This window comes from Triticum aestivum, chromosome 2A (genome assembly GCF_018294505.1).
Source record: "Triticum aestivum cultivar Chinese Spring chromosome 2A, IWGSC CS RefSeq v2.1, whole genome shotgun sequence".
Classification (NCBI taxonomy): domain Eukaryota; kingdom Viridiplantae; phylum Streptophyta; class Magnoliopsida; order Poales; family Poaceae; genus Triticum; species Triticum aestivum.
The window spans coordinates 585,586,362-585,600,043 of NC_057797.1; positions in this window are offsets into that span (position 1 = coordinate 585,586,362).

Here is a 13,682-nt window from a genome sequence, read left to right on the forward strand (position 1 = left end):
CATGAAGGCTTTCGACACGGTCCATTGGCCTTTTCTCCTTGAGGTGATGCAGACGATGGGTTTTGGTGCGTGGTGGATAGAGTGGGTTTGTGGACTCCTGGCCACCTCATCTACGTGAGTTATGGTAAATGGATACACCGGCAGGCCCATTTACAATGCAAGGGGCATGAGACAAGGTGCGCCTCTCTCGCCGATGCTCTTCATCTTGGCTATGGAGCCGTTGCACAAAATGTTCCAACTAGCGGCCTCCCATGCTCTCTTGACTCCACTGGCCAGAGTGGGGATGCAACAGTGGCTATCGCTGTTTGCTGACGATGTGATGCTTTTTATCAAAGTGAATGAAGCGGATCTACGCACCAATGCCTGGATCTTTTAGTGCTTTGGCGAGGCATCGGGCCTTAGAGTGAACCTCACCAAGAGTACAACATCGCCGATCAGATGCACTATAGCTGATATGGAAAGGGTGGAGCAATTCCTGGGATGCCCGACGGGCACATATCCTTGCAAGTACATTGGCCTCCCATTATCAATAAGAAAGCAAACATCGGGCCAGCTTATGGGTCTTGTGGACTACCTTGCGCACAAGCTACCAACTTGGAGGGCCGCCTCTATGCCTAAGAGCGGATGCTTATTGCTGATCAAATTGGTCCTTTGTGCCATACCAATTCATGTGATGATGGTGCTTGACATCCCTCAGAAAGTGATCAAGGCCATGGTGAAAATCTGCAGAGGATTCCTTTGGTGTGCACGTGAGAGCGCGAATGGTGGTCAATGTAGAGTGGCCTGGGAGGCCGCGTGTGCACCTAAATGGGCAGGAGGCCTAGGCTTTCCCAACTTCCGGTGGCTGAACATTGCCATTCAATCCAGATGGCTATGGCTCCAGCATACTGATCAATCTAGAACGTGGGCTGAATTCCAGATAACAGTTCCGAAGGAGTCGAGGTAGCTATTCAGGGCCGCGGCAAAAACTATGGTTGGCAACAGCTTGAGGGCTTGCTTCTGGGAAGACCGGTGGCTCGCTGGCTTTACAGCTCAGGATGTGGCCCCGTCCATATACACCATCATTGCACCTAGCGCGCGAGCATCACGGACGGTCCACCAGGCGATTTCAATGGGCGATTGGGCCTTAGACATCAGGCCCGGCCTCACTGGCCAGCAGCTAAACGAATATATGCTCCTATGGGACCGGGTGACCAGGACAGTGCTCATGCCGGATGAGGCCGATCGCATCATTTGGAGCTGGGAGGCGAATGGGCAATACTCAACGAGCTCTGCGTATGATGCCAGGTTCGCGGGACGAGAAGTGGAGCCGACAACACAATTCACATGGCAATCCAAATCCCCACTACGATGCCGCTTCTTCCTTTGGCTCGTGATGCACAATAGATGTTGGACCTCGGACAGACTTTCTAGGCGCGGGCTGGATCATCAGGACGTGTGCCCCTTCTGTGATCAGCATGAGGAGACCATTGATCATCTTCTGTTGGGCTGCGGCTTCGTCAGAGAGGTTTGGGCTGTCATGTGTGGAGCACTTAATAGGCCACAGTGGACGCCGAGTTAGGACTCGATGCTGCAAGACTGGTGTGTCGTCCACTACTACTCAAGGCCAAGGTGCAAAGGAAACGCGTGCCATCTTACTTCTAGTGCTCTAGGAAATTTGGAAGCACCGAAACGCAATTGTCTTCGAGGGAGCCCCCCTCTCCTTCGGGGCACTCACGACCAGAATTGACACTGAAGGACGAGCATGGAAACAAGCTGGCATCCTCAAAGGAAATGTAGAGCCTCTCCTCGGAGGGCTAATTCGGTGGGCTGAGGGGAGTAGTTAGGCTAGATTAGTGCCCGGCTGTCCAATGGAGTTGGTTCCCATGTATCTTTGTAACATTAAACGCCAACGTGGAGGGGCTCTCGTCCCCATCCTCTTCCTTTAACATATAGTACGCACACTCGTGCATATTCGAGAAAAAAAAAGAGATGACTAGTTAGTGCATTTCATTCGTGTCCGTCTTTCTACATGACTATACCTCAGCGATACGCTTGGCCGTGTTCGTCCATGTTTAAGAGGCAGCGATGAAAATATTTTTAAAAAATTGAAGCTATAGTAAGGGTTAGTAAATTTTGTATGCTCTAAATTACTCTGCATAGTTATAACATTTTGGCATATTTTTGCTTTAAAATTGATGTCAAGCAAGGGAAATCAAATGACCAGTGACACACCATTTCAAACACATCAAGAGCAACTCCAGCATAGTCGTCACATTCACAACCTTTATACTACATATGGATTGCGGTTCATAATGTTTTGGAGGCTCGGAAGATTGTGCGCCAGAATGCGGTCTTCATATTTTTCCTGTTTTTTTCTACACTGTTAACAACAACTTATATCAAACAAATTAATGATTCAACAAATATTATCACAAACTATAAATCCAAATACAACAAATAACCCAAATTAACAAGCAATTCAGATGCAACAAATAAATTGTTCAAGAAAAAAATAAAAGAAATTTAAACACACACCTCTAGTTTGCTATCAATGATACCCAATGAGATGCTCATGATGGGAACCATGGTCTTCAATCTTTCGGTGGACCCTAAGAAATGCTTGAATGTTGTTTGTGTGCCTATGAGGCTCGACGATTGCGTCAATATTTTCATAGTCGATGAGGCTTGACCATGGTGGAGGCAGAAATGATTTTTACTTGTGGCAAAATTTATGAAGAAGCAAACCATGTATGCATAATGCAATTATGCAAGAGCTCGCTAGAATACTAAGATATATATTACTTTGTATTTAACAAGTACAACCAAAATCCAAAACTAATTATTAGTTTCAATATAGGGGCTCCATGGAATTTTGGAGCTTATTTTAGCCAACGCCAACAAAATTTGAGTCAAAATTTGAAGTACAATTTCTTTTTTGTGGGGGATTTCGAATTCCTATTCCAATTCTAAATTAACTTTAGACGACTTGGCCAGCTGGATTGTGTGTTCGTGTTTTGATTCATCGGTGGGGTGTACTCGCAGGCCCACTTGCGGATGCATAAAGCCCACCAGCAAGTCAACAACCACTCAAGCCCGACACACACAGAATCATACAGATTTGAATTAAGATGTGCATGTATTTGTACTAGTAGGTTTTTTTGACGGAATTTTTTAGGTACGTTAGCCACCAAGGCTTGCCAGATAGCTGGCACCGCCCTTGATCCTCGATGATCATGTTACGTAGGACCACACAAAATGTCATAATACTTTTCAAGATATCTTTGTTCCAGAAACAAGCATGCCCCCAAGATAGTTGAAAACCTTGCTTGCAGGCTTGTAACACTCCAAATGCCCCCTCAATGTTCTTCCTATGAGCTTTCCGCGCCTTGGCAAAATGCTCAAGTTTCATGGTCTCATGATTAGAAATTGTGTTTACAAATGTTGACCAAGATGAATAGATGCGAGATAGTGGCCTTGGGCATATCGATAGTCATTCACTGTGAAATTGCAAAGGTGGAGAAGTACCAACAACTAGCTTTGCAAACACATGAGATCTCTGCAACCCATTGATATCATTGTCGGATTCAAGCAACCTAAAGTAGCAATGCCAAATCCACAAGTCTTCAGAGGTAACAACTTCAAAAATTATTGTTGGATCATGGCAATGCCCCGTGATTTGGTCATGCCAAGTTTCAAAGCAATTCTTCCACCTCGAGTGCATACAATCAACACTCCCTAGCATTTTAGTGCAACCCTTTGCTTCATGCATCGCTAGAAGCATGACAGTGTCCTCGACATTGGGTGCTTGTGGATACCATTCTCCATAAACTCTCACTACAGTTTCAGCGAACATTTCCGTTCACTTTATGATTGTAGCTTCGGCTATTTGAAGATACCCATCCAATGCATATGCAGGAACGCCATATGCAATCATCCGTCGCGGTCACCTTTTGATAAAGAGGACAAATCTAGGAGACCAACGACATTTCTCTGATGCGGGAAGAAAGGTTGATTGGCTTCCATGTCATTGGAAATTTGACGGAATAGCCGTTCTTCATGTGGAAACCTCGCCGGAACACATACAGCGGCAAGGTATGATCCGACAAAAAGTACCGTGCATGAGCTTCTCGTGGCCTTCGATTATGTTTCGGTGAATTTTCGCACAACCAACTTTCGATCACGCACGCTTCCTCTTCATTCCAGTTGAAAGTGCATGTAGTCCCCATGCCTTTTCGCTGGTTGCATAGTCATTCACCACCTTCATGAGTTGTGAGTAAGAGAGAGCGGCCGTCGCATGGAGATTGCAGGTCGAATTGTGTATGAACTCGGGCTCTTCGATGTTGTCAGTGTCACTGCGGACCTCGCGTCTATAGGCTGCGAGGGCGGCCTTCGTAGCGCGGGGATGGCGTCGCGATTGCCGACGACGCCCGTTTGCCATGGTTTTCATCCAATGATCTCGTCATGCTGCAACATGTCCTTTTCCTTTTGGAACCGCGGGTGAGCATCCATAGTGGCTTGCCGCATGGCCTCCATGGCTCGCATAGTTGGATCTTCCCCTATTAGGGGTGTGCTAAGTAACCGCAGTGCGGCCTTTGTAGCCACGGGTGAAGTGGCCATTGATGTGACGAGCCCCGAAGCCCGGGCGTCAAGGGTCATGAAACCCGTGGGTCCAGTGCCCAAAGTGATGAACCCGAGAGGACCCCAAACTAGAGGGGTTGAAGTAGGAGGGACTGGACCCAAAGTAGGATGGCACCCATAGGAGCGACCCCGCTAGGGTTAATGATTACCGGCATAGCATTGGGCATAGAAGCACGGTTGGTACTGTTGTTGATCCCCTGTTCTACAACTCACATGGGGTTGTCATGAGGACCTGCTCCATGTTGATGGCCTAGGGAGGGTCCTCATCTTAGTTATCAGTTGTTGAGGGAGAGCTTGCGGAGCTATCCTTGTCCTCCGAGTCATCCGTCCCAGATGCAATCTTCTCACTCATGATCGACAGCGGGCAGTTGGTGCACACCATTGCGATCATATGGGATGTCTGGTTGGGTTGGAGGAGTGTTGCATTATCGTTCCAACGCCTCAGCTTCACAGAGCACGGATGTGTCGCTGGTCCTGATCGCTAGAGTTGATGCGAATGCTAGTGGTGCTCCCGGCCGAAGGCTAAAGCTGGGGTTGAAGGCATGCTTCAGAGCCGCATCCAAAGCTCGGAGATGTGATGGGACACGAAGCCTAATGCTACCATAGCGGTCGATGATGAACACGACATGCCGAAGAAGAGGGTTCAGGCGGCGCGCTAGTGTAGAGCTGCCTGCCTCATCCGCGATGAAGATGTGAGAGCCAAAGATGAAGCTCTCGCCCGATGCAAACTCGTCGGGCATGACTAAAGATCTGATCTGGGTTTGGCCTACGACCGGTGCAACCTTGTGACTGGCATGCCAACTGACGGTACCGAAAGCCGTCAATAGCCTCGGTAGGCTAGAGAGCGCAACCGAAAGTCCAAGGGAAATTTCATATGAGGAATTTACCTAGGTTTGGGCCCTCATGGTGGAGGTAATACTCTACTCCTACCTTGCTTTGAGTAACGGTGGGAAACACCTCGTGTAGGGGGGTACAAGTATGAGGTGATGACCGCTAGTGAGACGATGACCATGATGTTAGATGGCTTTCAAAGTACAACCAATCCTGTATGACGCCCGCGTGCGTCATATAGGCGCAACTTCGCTTAAGCGAGAAGCAAGATAGCTCGACCCATTTGACACGCATATTGTGTTCTCGCTTTGTTTTTTCTTTTCTGAATTTTTTTATTTTGGTTTTGGTTTGCTGTTTCAATTTCTTATTCGTTTTCATTTTTATTTTTTTCATATTTGTTTTCTACATTGTTTTATTTTTATAGTTTTGCAATATATGGTGAATACTTTTTTCAAATACAAACTGATTTTTTAAGTATATGAACATTTTTTCAAGCACACACTAAAGATTTTTACACATGTGATGAAAATTTTGGTTATATACACTGAGCTTTTATCAATATACGATGAACTTTTGTTAATTACATGATTAACATTTTTTAATATACAATCAATTTTTGTAGACACTGATTTTTTTATATATAAACACAGGTTGAACATTTTATAAAATATATTTTTTATTTACAATGTGTTTTAAATAAGTAGCTACTAGAAAAACAATAGTTAGTTATTTGGGTAAAAAATTGAAGGAAAAGAAACCCGGTCGTGGGGCAGGTTGGGCAGGCCCAATTGTCCTGGCTTGAGCAAAGCCGCATCTACTCGATGCACGTGGGCGATGACTTGGAGCTCTCCCAAACTACCAACTGGGCTCACGTTATAAAGGAGGATGACGCCTAGGGTTTACAAGTTTCATAACGGACCTTGAGCCTTGATCGGTAGAGGGGCCCTTGGTTTGCACGCTAAGATGAAGAACCTTCGAGAAGTCGTTCCTCCTATTAGGCGAAGGATCCTCACTGTGACTTGGCTCTTTGGACCCTGAGGTTGGCCCATTGGTGGGCCTCCCGGGCGATGGGCTGCCCTCAATATAAAATAAGAATCGATTTTCTACTCACTCCCTCCCCGAAAGGGTAGCGTAAAGTTCGAAGCATTTTTTCTCAAAAAATCCAACTAACGGCCGTTCACCAGAGGACTAACCTAGCGAACGCCCTCCCCATCGTCACATGAATCTTGGAGCAGAACCTGCAACCTACTTTCTTCTGAGGTGCAATCTACAACCTCATGTGTGTGCCCGAACACCCATAGCCACTAGGCTTGGAGGGCCTTTGTGAACCATTTGTGTTTAAAATGCCACATGTATTTTTCAATCAAAAAATCTTGTTTTTTTATTTTCTCACATGGTGGTTTGATTTTTTTATAGCATGACATTTTCTAAGAGGATGGCTTTTTTTATTAATGAGAGATGGCGTTTTTTATTTTTAATGACGTGGCTGTTTTATTTCTAAGTGCATGACATTTTTTTAAGAGGATGAAATTTCCATTTTTAATGGCATGGCGGTTTTATTTCTAAGTGCATGGCATTCTTATTAATGAGATATGGCATTTTTTATTTTTAATGGCATGATAGTTTTATTTTTAAGTGCACAACATTTTTCTAAAAATAGCATTTTCTAATATTAAGAGATGACATATTTTTACTATTAAGAGATGGCATTTTTATCGTATGAGATGCATTTTTTTGTTTATTAAGATATGCCTTTTTTATTTTAAGAGATTGCATTTTTAATATTAAGAGATGATATTATTTATTTATTTTATAAGAGATTGCATTTTAATGTTAAGAGATGACATTTTTGTTATTTAAGAGATGACATTTTTTATTTAAGAGATGGCTTGATGGCATTTTGTTTACTAAGAGATGGCAATTTTTTATCATGTCATTTTAAAAGATGGCACCTTTTGTTTTTGGTCTATAAAAAATGTTCTCTAATTTTTACAGCATGGCATTTTTCATTTTTCAGATCTAATCTTGTTTGGGCCTGGAGGCCTTGTAGCCGAAAGGGGGAAACCAGGTTCACGAGCTCCCCAGCGCAGACTAAAAAAAAGAGAGCTCCCCAGCGAAGGAAAATGTTCGCTGGTGGATCGACGAGCCAGCGAACAAAACGATCGCTGGAGTCTCATCAGAATTTTTCGATGTTTTTTTTTTCTTTTGAATTTCCTGTTCATCCTGAGCTGAAATGAGATCGAGAATAGAAGGGGACTTTCGTGTATATTGGTGCTATTCTAGGAGTGTCTCCTAGAATAAATGCAGAGGCGGTGGAAAGATAAGTCAGGAGAATAAAATTAACTTACTAATTAACCACTGTACATCTCTAAATCAGGAAGAAAGAAAATAAATTACTAATTATGTGAATATAATAAGGCATTCGGCTGGAGGTAGTGTGCTGCCGAGTTTATTGCTGTCCCCGCTGTGCTCTTCTCTCTCCACCTATATATTCCCTGCGCGTGCGGTGCGGGGGATCGAGCTTCGCGCGTCAGACTAGACTAGAGAGATTATAGGAGGCCAGATCACTCGTTATCTTATCCATGCATGATCGTGTGCGCGCAGAGGAATAGGTCATGCAGTTACTGGTTGAAGGAGCAAGTCGTACGGCCGGCGTGATGCATAACTAAGAGCCGGGCGGCTAGTTCAATTTATCGAAGGCATTGCGCTTGTGTGCCTTGAGTACGTGAAAGCGAAACAACCGAGAGAGATACAGGTGAGAGAACCAGCTCCTACTACAACTTAATCGATCTAGTGCTCCGGTCAACAATGGCGCTCCGGCGGCGGCTCCACGTGCCCCTCTTCCTCCTCCTCCTGGCCGTCGCTTTTCTTGCGTCGCCCGTCGTCGGCCTCCCTCCCGGCGGCTGCTACGAGACGGCGACGAAGGTGTCCAGGCGGTGCTCGGGGGAGTTCATCAAGGCGCTCTTCTCCGACGACTTGCACGGGGTCAGCCGTAAATGCTGCGATGAGCTGACCTGCGTCCGCGAGCAGTCGTGCTTCAGCGTGCTCCTGTGGTACTGCCCGCCCGAGGCGTGGGCGCACTGTTACGGTGGTAAAGCGGCCGCCGGGGTGCCATTACAGGGGAGCCCCTGAGCGCCGGCCGGCCGCCGTCAATCCCGACGGCGCGATGTCTACGGAGTACGGGCACCAACAATAGGGTGACGTGCACATAAAATAAACCAATTAGGTGACGTGGCGTGCGTGCACCGGAGAACGTTGTGCGCGCGTGCTTCGTTGCGATTCTGTTTCTGCGTGCGTAATGTTTTTAGATCACGCGTGTGTCGTGTTTCCACTTGATATTTGCTTCTGTAATTGGGCATAGCACTAGCCGGTCATTTTAGAGTCGTGCAATTGCATTTCTTTCGTACCACTTTTTGTCTATGAATTTTTGTTTTTAGAAATGAATTCTAAGATTAAACATGTGGACGCGTCTAGCCGGCACCCAGCCGCCCAGTATGATTAGCGAGCGGCCTGTTATTTAAGGAAATCTTTTATCCCTTCTCCTAATTAGAAAATCTTTCTCGTCTAATCCATTTTCCCGCAACGTATTAAATAGCAACACAACCATATCTTTCGGTGCATGCACTTTGTTCTCCTATGCATTTATTTGTGGTTTTAGAATTTTAAAAAGGCATAACTTTTAATCCACACATCAGAATTGCAATCTGTTTTCATAGTTGGAATCTTCGCGACGTGCTCTTTAAAACTAGATCCCTCATAGGTATGTTTGAACGAACCAGTCTTCCTGCCAACTAAACATCAATATGTGTGTAACTAGACTACATGCCGTGCCAACTGAGCATATGTGTGTGTCAATAGTCTTTCTATCAACTAAACATCAATGTGTGTGCAACTAGACTACATTTCCTTGCCAACTGAGCATATGTGTGTGCCAATAATCCTGCCAACTAAACATCAATGTGTGTGTAACTAGACTACATTGCCACGCCAACTGAGCATATATATGTGTAACTAGTCCTGTCAATTAAATATCAATGTGTGTGCAACTAGACTACATTGCGGCGTCAATTACGCATATGTGTGTGCAACTAGTGTCCTGCCAACTAAACATCAATATGTGTGCAATTAGACTAAATTACAAGCCAACTGAGTATATGTGTGTGCAACTAGTCCTTCTGGCAACTAAACATTAATGTGTGTGCAACTAGACTACATTATAAGCCAACTAAAACATCAATATGTGTACAATTAGAATAAATTATAAGCCAACTAATTTTAAAAAAAGTTGCACCATGTAGTACTAAAGTTGCACAATGCAGTATTTTAGTTGCACAATATAGCATCAAAGTTGGCATCAAAAAAATTTCGTCAAAACATATCCATGCGGGATCAATTTCAAAGATCTCGTTGCGATGAATCCAACAGTGAAAACATGACTGAATTCTAACGTGTGGTTTAAAAGATACGGCTTTAAAAGAATTTGAAATCCCGAAATAAAAATACGTGGATCTGTTTTCTTTAACTGATGGGACTAGTGTAAACACATTTAATGCCAGCACCAACTGCGCTACGAGACAAAAAAATACACATGCATGTGTGTGACAGAACGACCGCTCGAGATGTCCAAATAACGCGCGCACACTTTTTAGTTTTCAGGTAAACATGTTTATTATACTCCCTCCAATGGCAGGAAGTAATTGTTTTTTACCACAAAGAAGCGAGTTGGTAATAACCTCATAGAAGTAACGAGAGGTCAAACATAAAAATATCTAACTACCATTCGTCTCTCCTCGAGTTTTGTTAGGGTTTGCATCCTGCTCAAGAAAGCAAGATGGCAATGGCTCTCTGGAGATGGAATAAGGTTCTTCATGCCTAACCCCCATCTCGGTGGTGCGTCTAGCATCATCGAAGGGCATGTGGAGGAGTATCTTCGTCAAATCTCGCGGGATTTGGTCGGTGGTTGTCTTCTATGGATCTGCTTGGATCAGGTCTTTATTCGTCTATATTCGTGTTTATTACTTCTCATGTTTATTGTAGTGTCATGATTGAAGATGAATAGATCAGAAGTTTGCCAAAAAAAGAGGGGTCAAATATACCCAATTTTTATAATTTTTTGAATGGAACCTTGTTAAAGGGATGGGTGCTCAAATAATTTCATAAAGGGCAAAAATACAGAGGGTGTGCATGGTTAGAAAGATTCAGATCCCATGACACCCACAACTCCAACCCTAGCCGCTGCCTCGGTCCCCCTCCTCTTCCATGTCCGGCGGCCTCGCCCATCTCCTTTTCTTTTTCTTAGTTTTTTGTTTTCCAGGCGATGTCGACAAGGTGTGGCGACTTTGGTATCTTCTTTCGTGTTGTTTTGTGGCACTAGAACATAAAGACACGCGTTGCGGCGCCCGTCTTAATGAAAGAATTGTTTAAATATGTAAAAAGTCTAAAAGCCTTTAGTTTTAAGGAGGGAATAAAGAATTGCTATAGTAAATCAGTGCGGATAGTGCCGCATATTGGTTCAAGCTCTAGGTATAGGTTGGAAAATCAAAGGGTGACAATTCCATCATAAAAGTTTGTTTACGTATGACATCTGCTAAGATGTTTGAATAGGTGGTGGAGCGTGTCTGATTTTTTTAAGGAAGCAAGCAATAGAAAAGCATGAGCTAATTCAGTAACTACCATTGAAAAGGCATGACGGTTACTGTATCGCCATCCCTAACACTTAACCACTCATTAGTCCAATAACTTCTGGAGAATTCTAGCAGATATAAAAATGCATATATTCAATTTTTCGTGCACTCAACTTATTAAATAGCTAATGCAGCTAGCGGAACATACCTCAATGTTCCTAGCATAGGCTCCATTATCATCTAAAGTGCAGCTGAAATTATAGAACTGATAATTATTTTCATATGTTGTTCATCAAGTTGCACATTATTAGTTTTACTCAACGCAACTGTATCTTAGACGTCCAACGTTGGTTATAGTGAATCGAGCATCGTTTTAAATCATCTAACTCTAGAAAGGCTCCTGCACCATCACACATACAAGTAACTCGGAAAATATTTTGCTTAATCAGAAGAAGAATGACCTGATATTGATAAAGCATAGAAAACGAGCGGTGCAGGTTGATAAAAAACTGTTTTCTTTAATCAGAAGAGAAGTCAAAAGCTGGTTGCAGCTTGGGTCATAGTAATAGTTGAAGCTCTACAATTAGATGGATAAAAATGGATTTGAACATGAACACAATGTACTTACGTGAGCCAAAGATAACTTACTGAGGATCAATATACTGGGAAGAGGGAGGAAACACGCATCCGTAGCTCTTACAATAGACACACTTTGTTTTGAGCAAACTTATATCATTCATTATTCATTGACCAATCTGCAGCTGCATAGTTAACTGATGAGTAATATTTGAAGTACAGAAACAACATGTTTTTGGTACATAGTACATGTAGCTGAAAAATATGTCCGCAGAAACGTCTTCATATCTGATTAACAACAACCAAATCGAAAATAAGATGGCAACATCAGAAACCTGCGGTTGGTTGTGAGCAGAGAAGATTAACAGTGTTAGAGTATTTAGGAGGGATAATTACCTGAGGTTAATGATGAAACTGTCATCGTATTTTTTTTTCACATCACACCAGACAATTCATCAATCAATTCAAGTGCGAAGGTCAAAGAGCCATTCAACGGAAAAGGAGCAAATGTTATATAGTCCAAGTTGTAGAATTCCTGATTCACTTATCAAGCGTGTATCAGCCAGTAGGGTATCATGTTGCAGGTCGGTTGAGTGAGGGCTCCATCCATAACAGATATAGCTAGCGCACAGGATCTCCCTTCTGCGAACAAAAGGACAAAAGAGCCGGGTCGGCCGTTGATTCGCCGTTGCTATCAGTCGGTCTACTCGTGCCTGCTGCTTACTTTCTCGGAGGCCTCAGTATGCTTGCGGCAACCGGGTAATTGGCCATGGTCAGCAAGCCACCGTAAAATTCTTGAGCTCCGCCGCCGCTGGACGCCAAAATAGGGGGTTGGTAGTGCCGCTGGACGCCCAGAGCATATGCAAGCTCGATGGTTGCAAGCTTGGTGGTTAGCTTGCGCCGTCTCCGCTGTTGTAGCCTCGCGATCATGGATACCACAGAAAAGAAAAGGATGATGATGCGAGCGGAGGAGAGTATTTGTAGGCAGAAACTGCCATTCGTTAGAGCTAGAAGAAGTGGAAACGCAAGGTCGGCCATCTTCTGCGCCATTAAGCTTGAACCTTGAAGAAACTGATGCGGCGCCATCAAGCTTGAACCTTGAAGAAACTGTTGCGGCGCCATCATGGCCTTCCCCACGCCGCCACTCCGCCTCCCAACCTGTCGTCGTCGCTCCGCCTTGCGAGTAGACCGAGCCTGGTTCGTCTGGTTAGAAGGAACTGGGCTTAAGATAAAGGCCTGATTTTCTGTCCCCCCTCACGACCATGCGGCCCAGTTCATTAGAAGGCTCCAAAATTGATCAGTGGAGCAGCGGCCCTTTTGAAGTTGGCCTGGCCGGCTCGCACGGGCCTGCCGAGGCAAACGAGAGGTCATGGATGCCGCAGGATGATAGAATGATCTGACGCGTTCGTACCATTGATCGGACGGGTACATGAGTCAAATCGCTGAGAGGGGTCGTAGGTCGCTCTGTTATACTGTTTTTAATGGCCTGGTTTCTCCAACTGCTCGAACTGATGATGATGAATTGCAAGCCTATTCTCCATGGGGTGATGCTCTTGCCGATGTGGCTTCAATGATTTATAGATCTCATCTGAAGGAGCAAGTAACAAATACGGCCTTCAAAGCCTGACAAGTAACTAATACAACCTTCAAAGCCTGGTATGGCGAGGGTGTTTCCACGTATCCCTTGCCTTTATTATTGGTTCACTGCAATTTTCAATCTTCGGTGGGCAGCTTTTAATTGAAGGAAGAAGACGAGTTGTATAATTTTTAATGTGATTTTATTTTCTACTAGTCGTTCTACATCCAGTTGTCTATCCATTGTATTGGATTTTGTTTTTCTTCATATTAATCAGATCTAAGATGCCTTTTAGGTGTCTTTATTCAAAAAATAACATACAAAGCAATCTCGTTAATCAGCGAAACTAGGCTGAAAACCACAACGAAAATGATAAAAGAAAGAAAAATGACTACGCCCACATCGGGCTATTAAGAACTCCGCCACCTAGGGATTATGAGCGGGTTCTTCGTTGA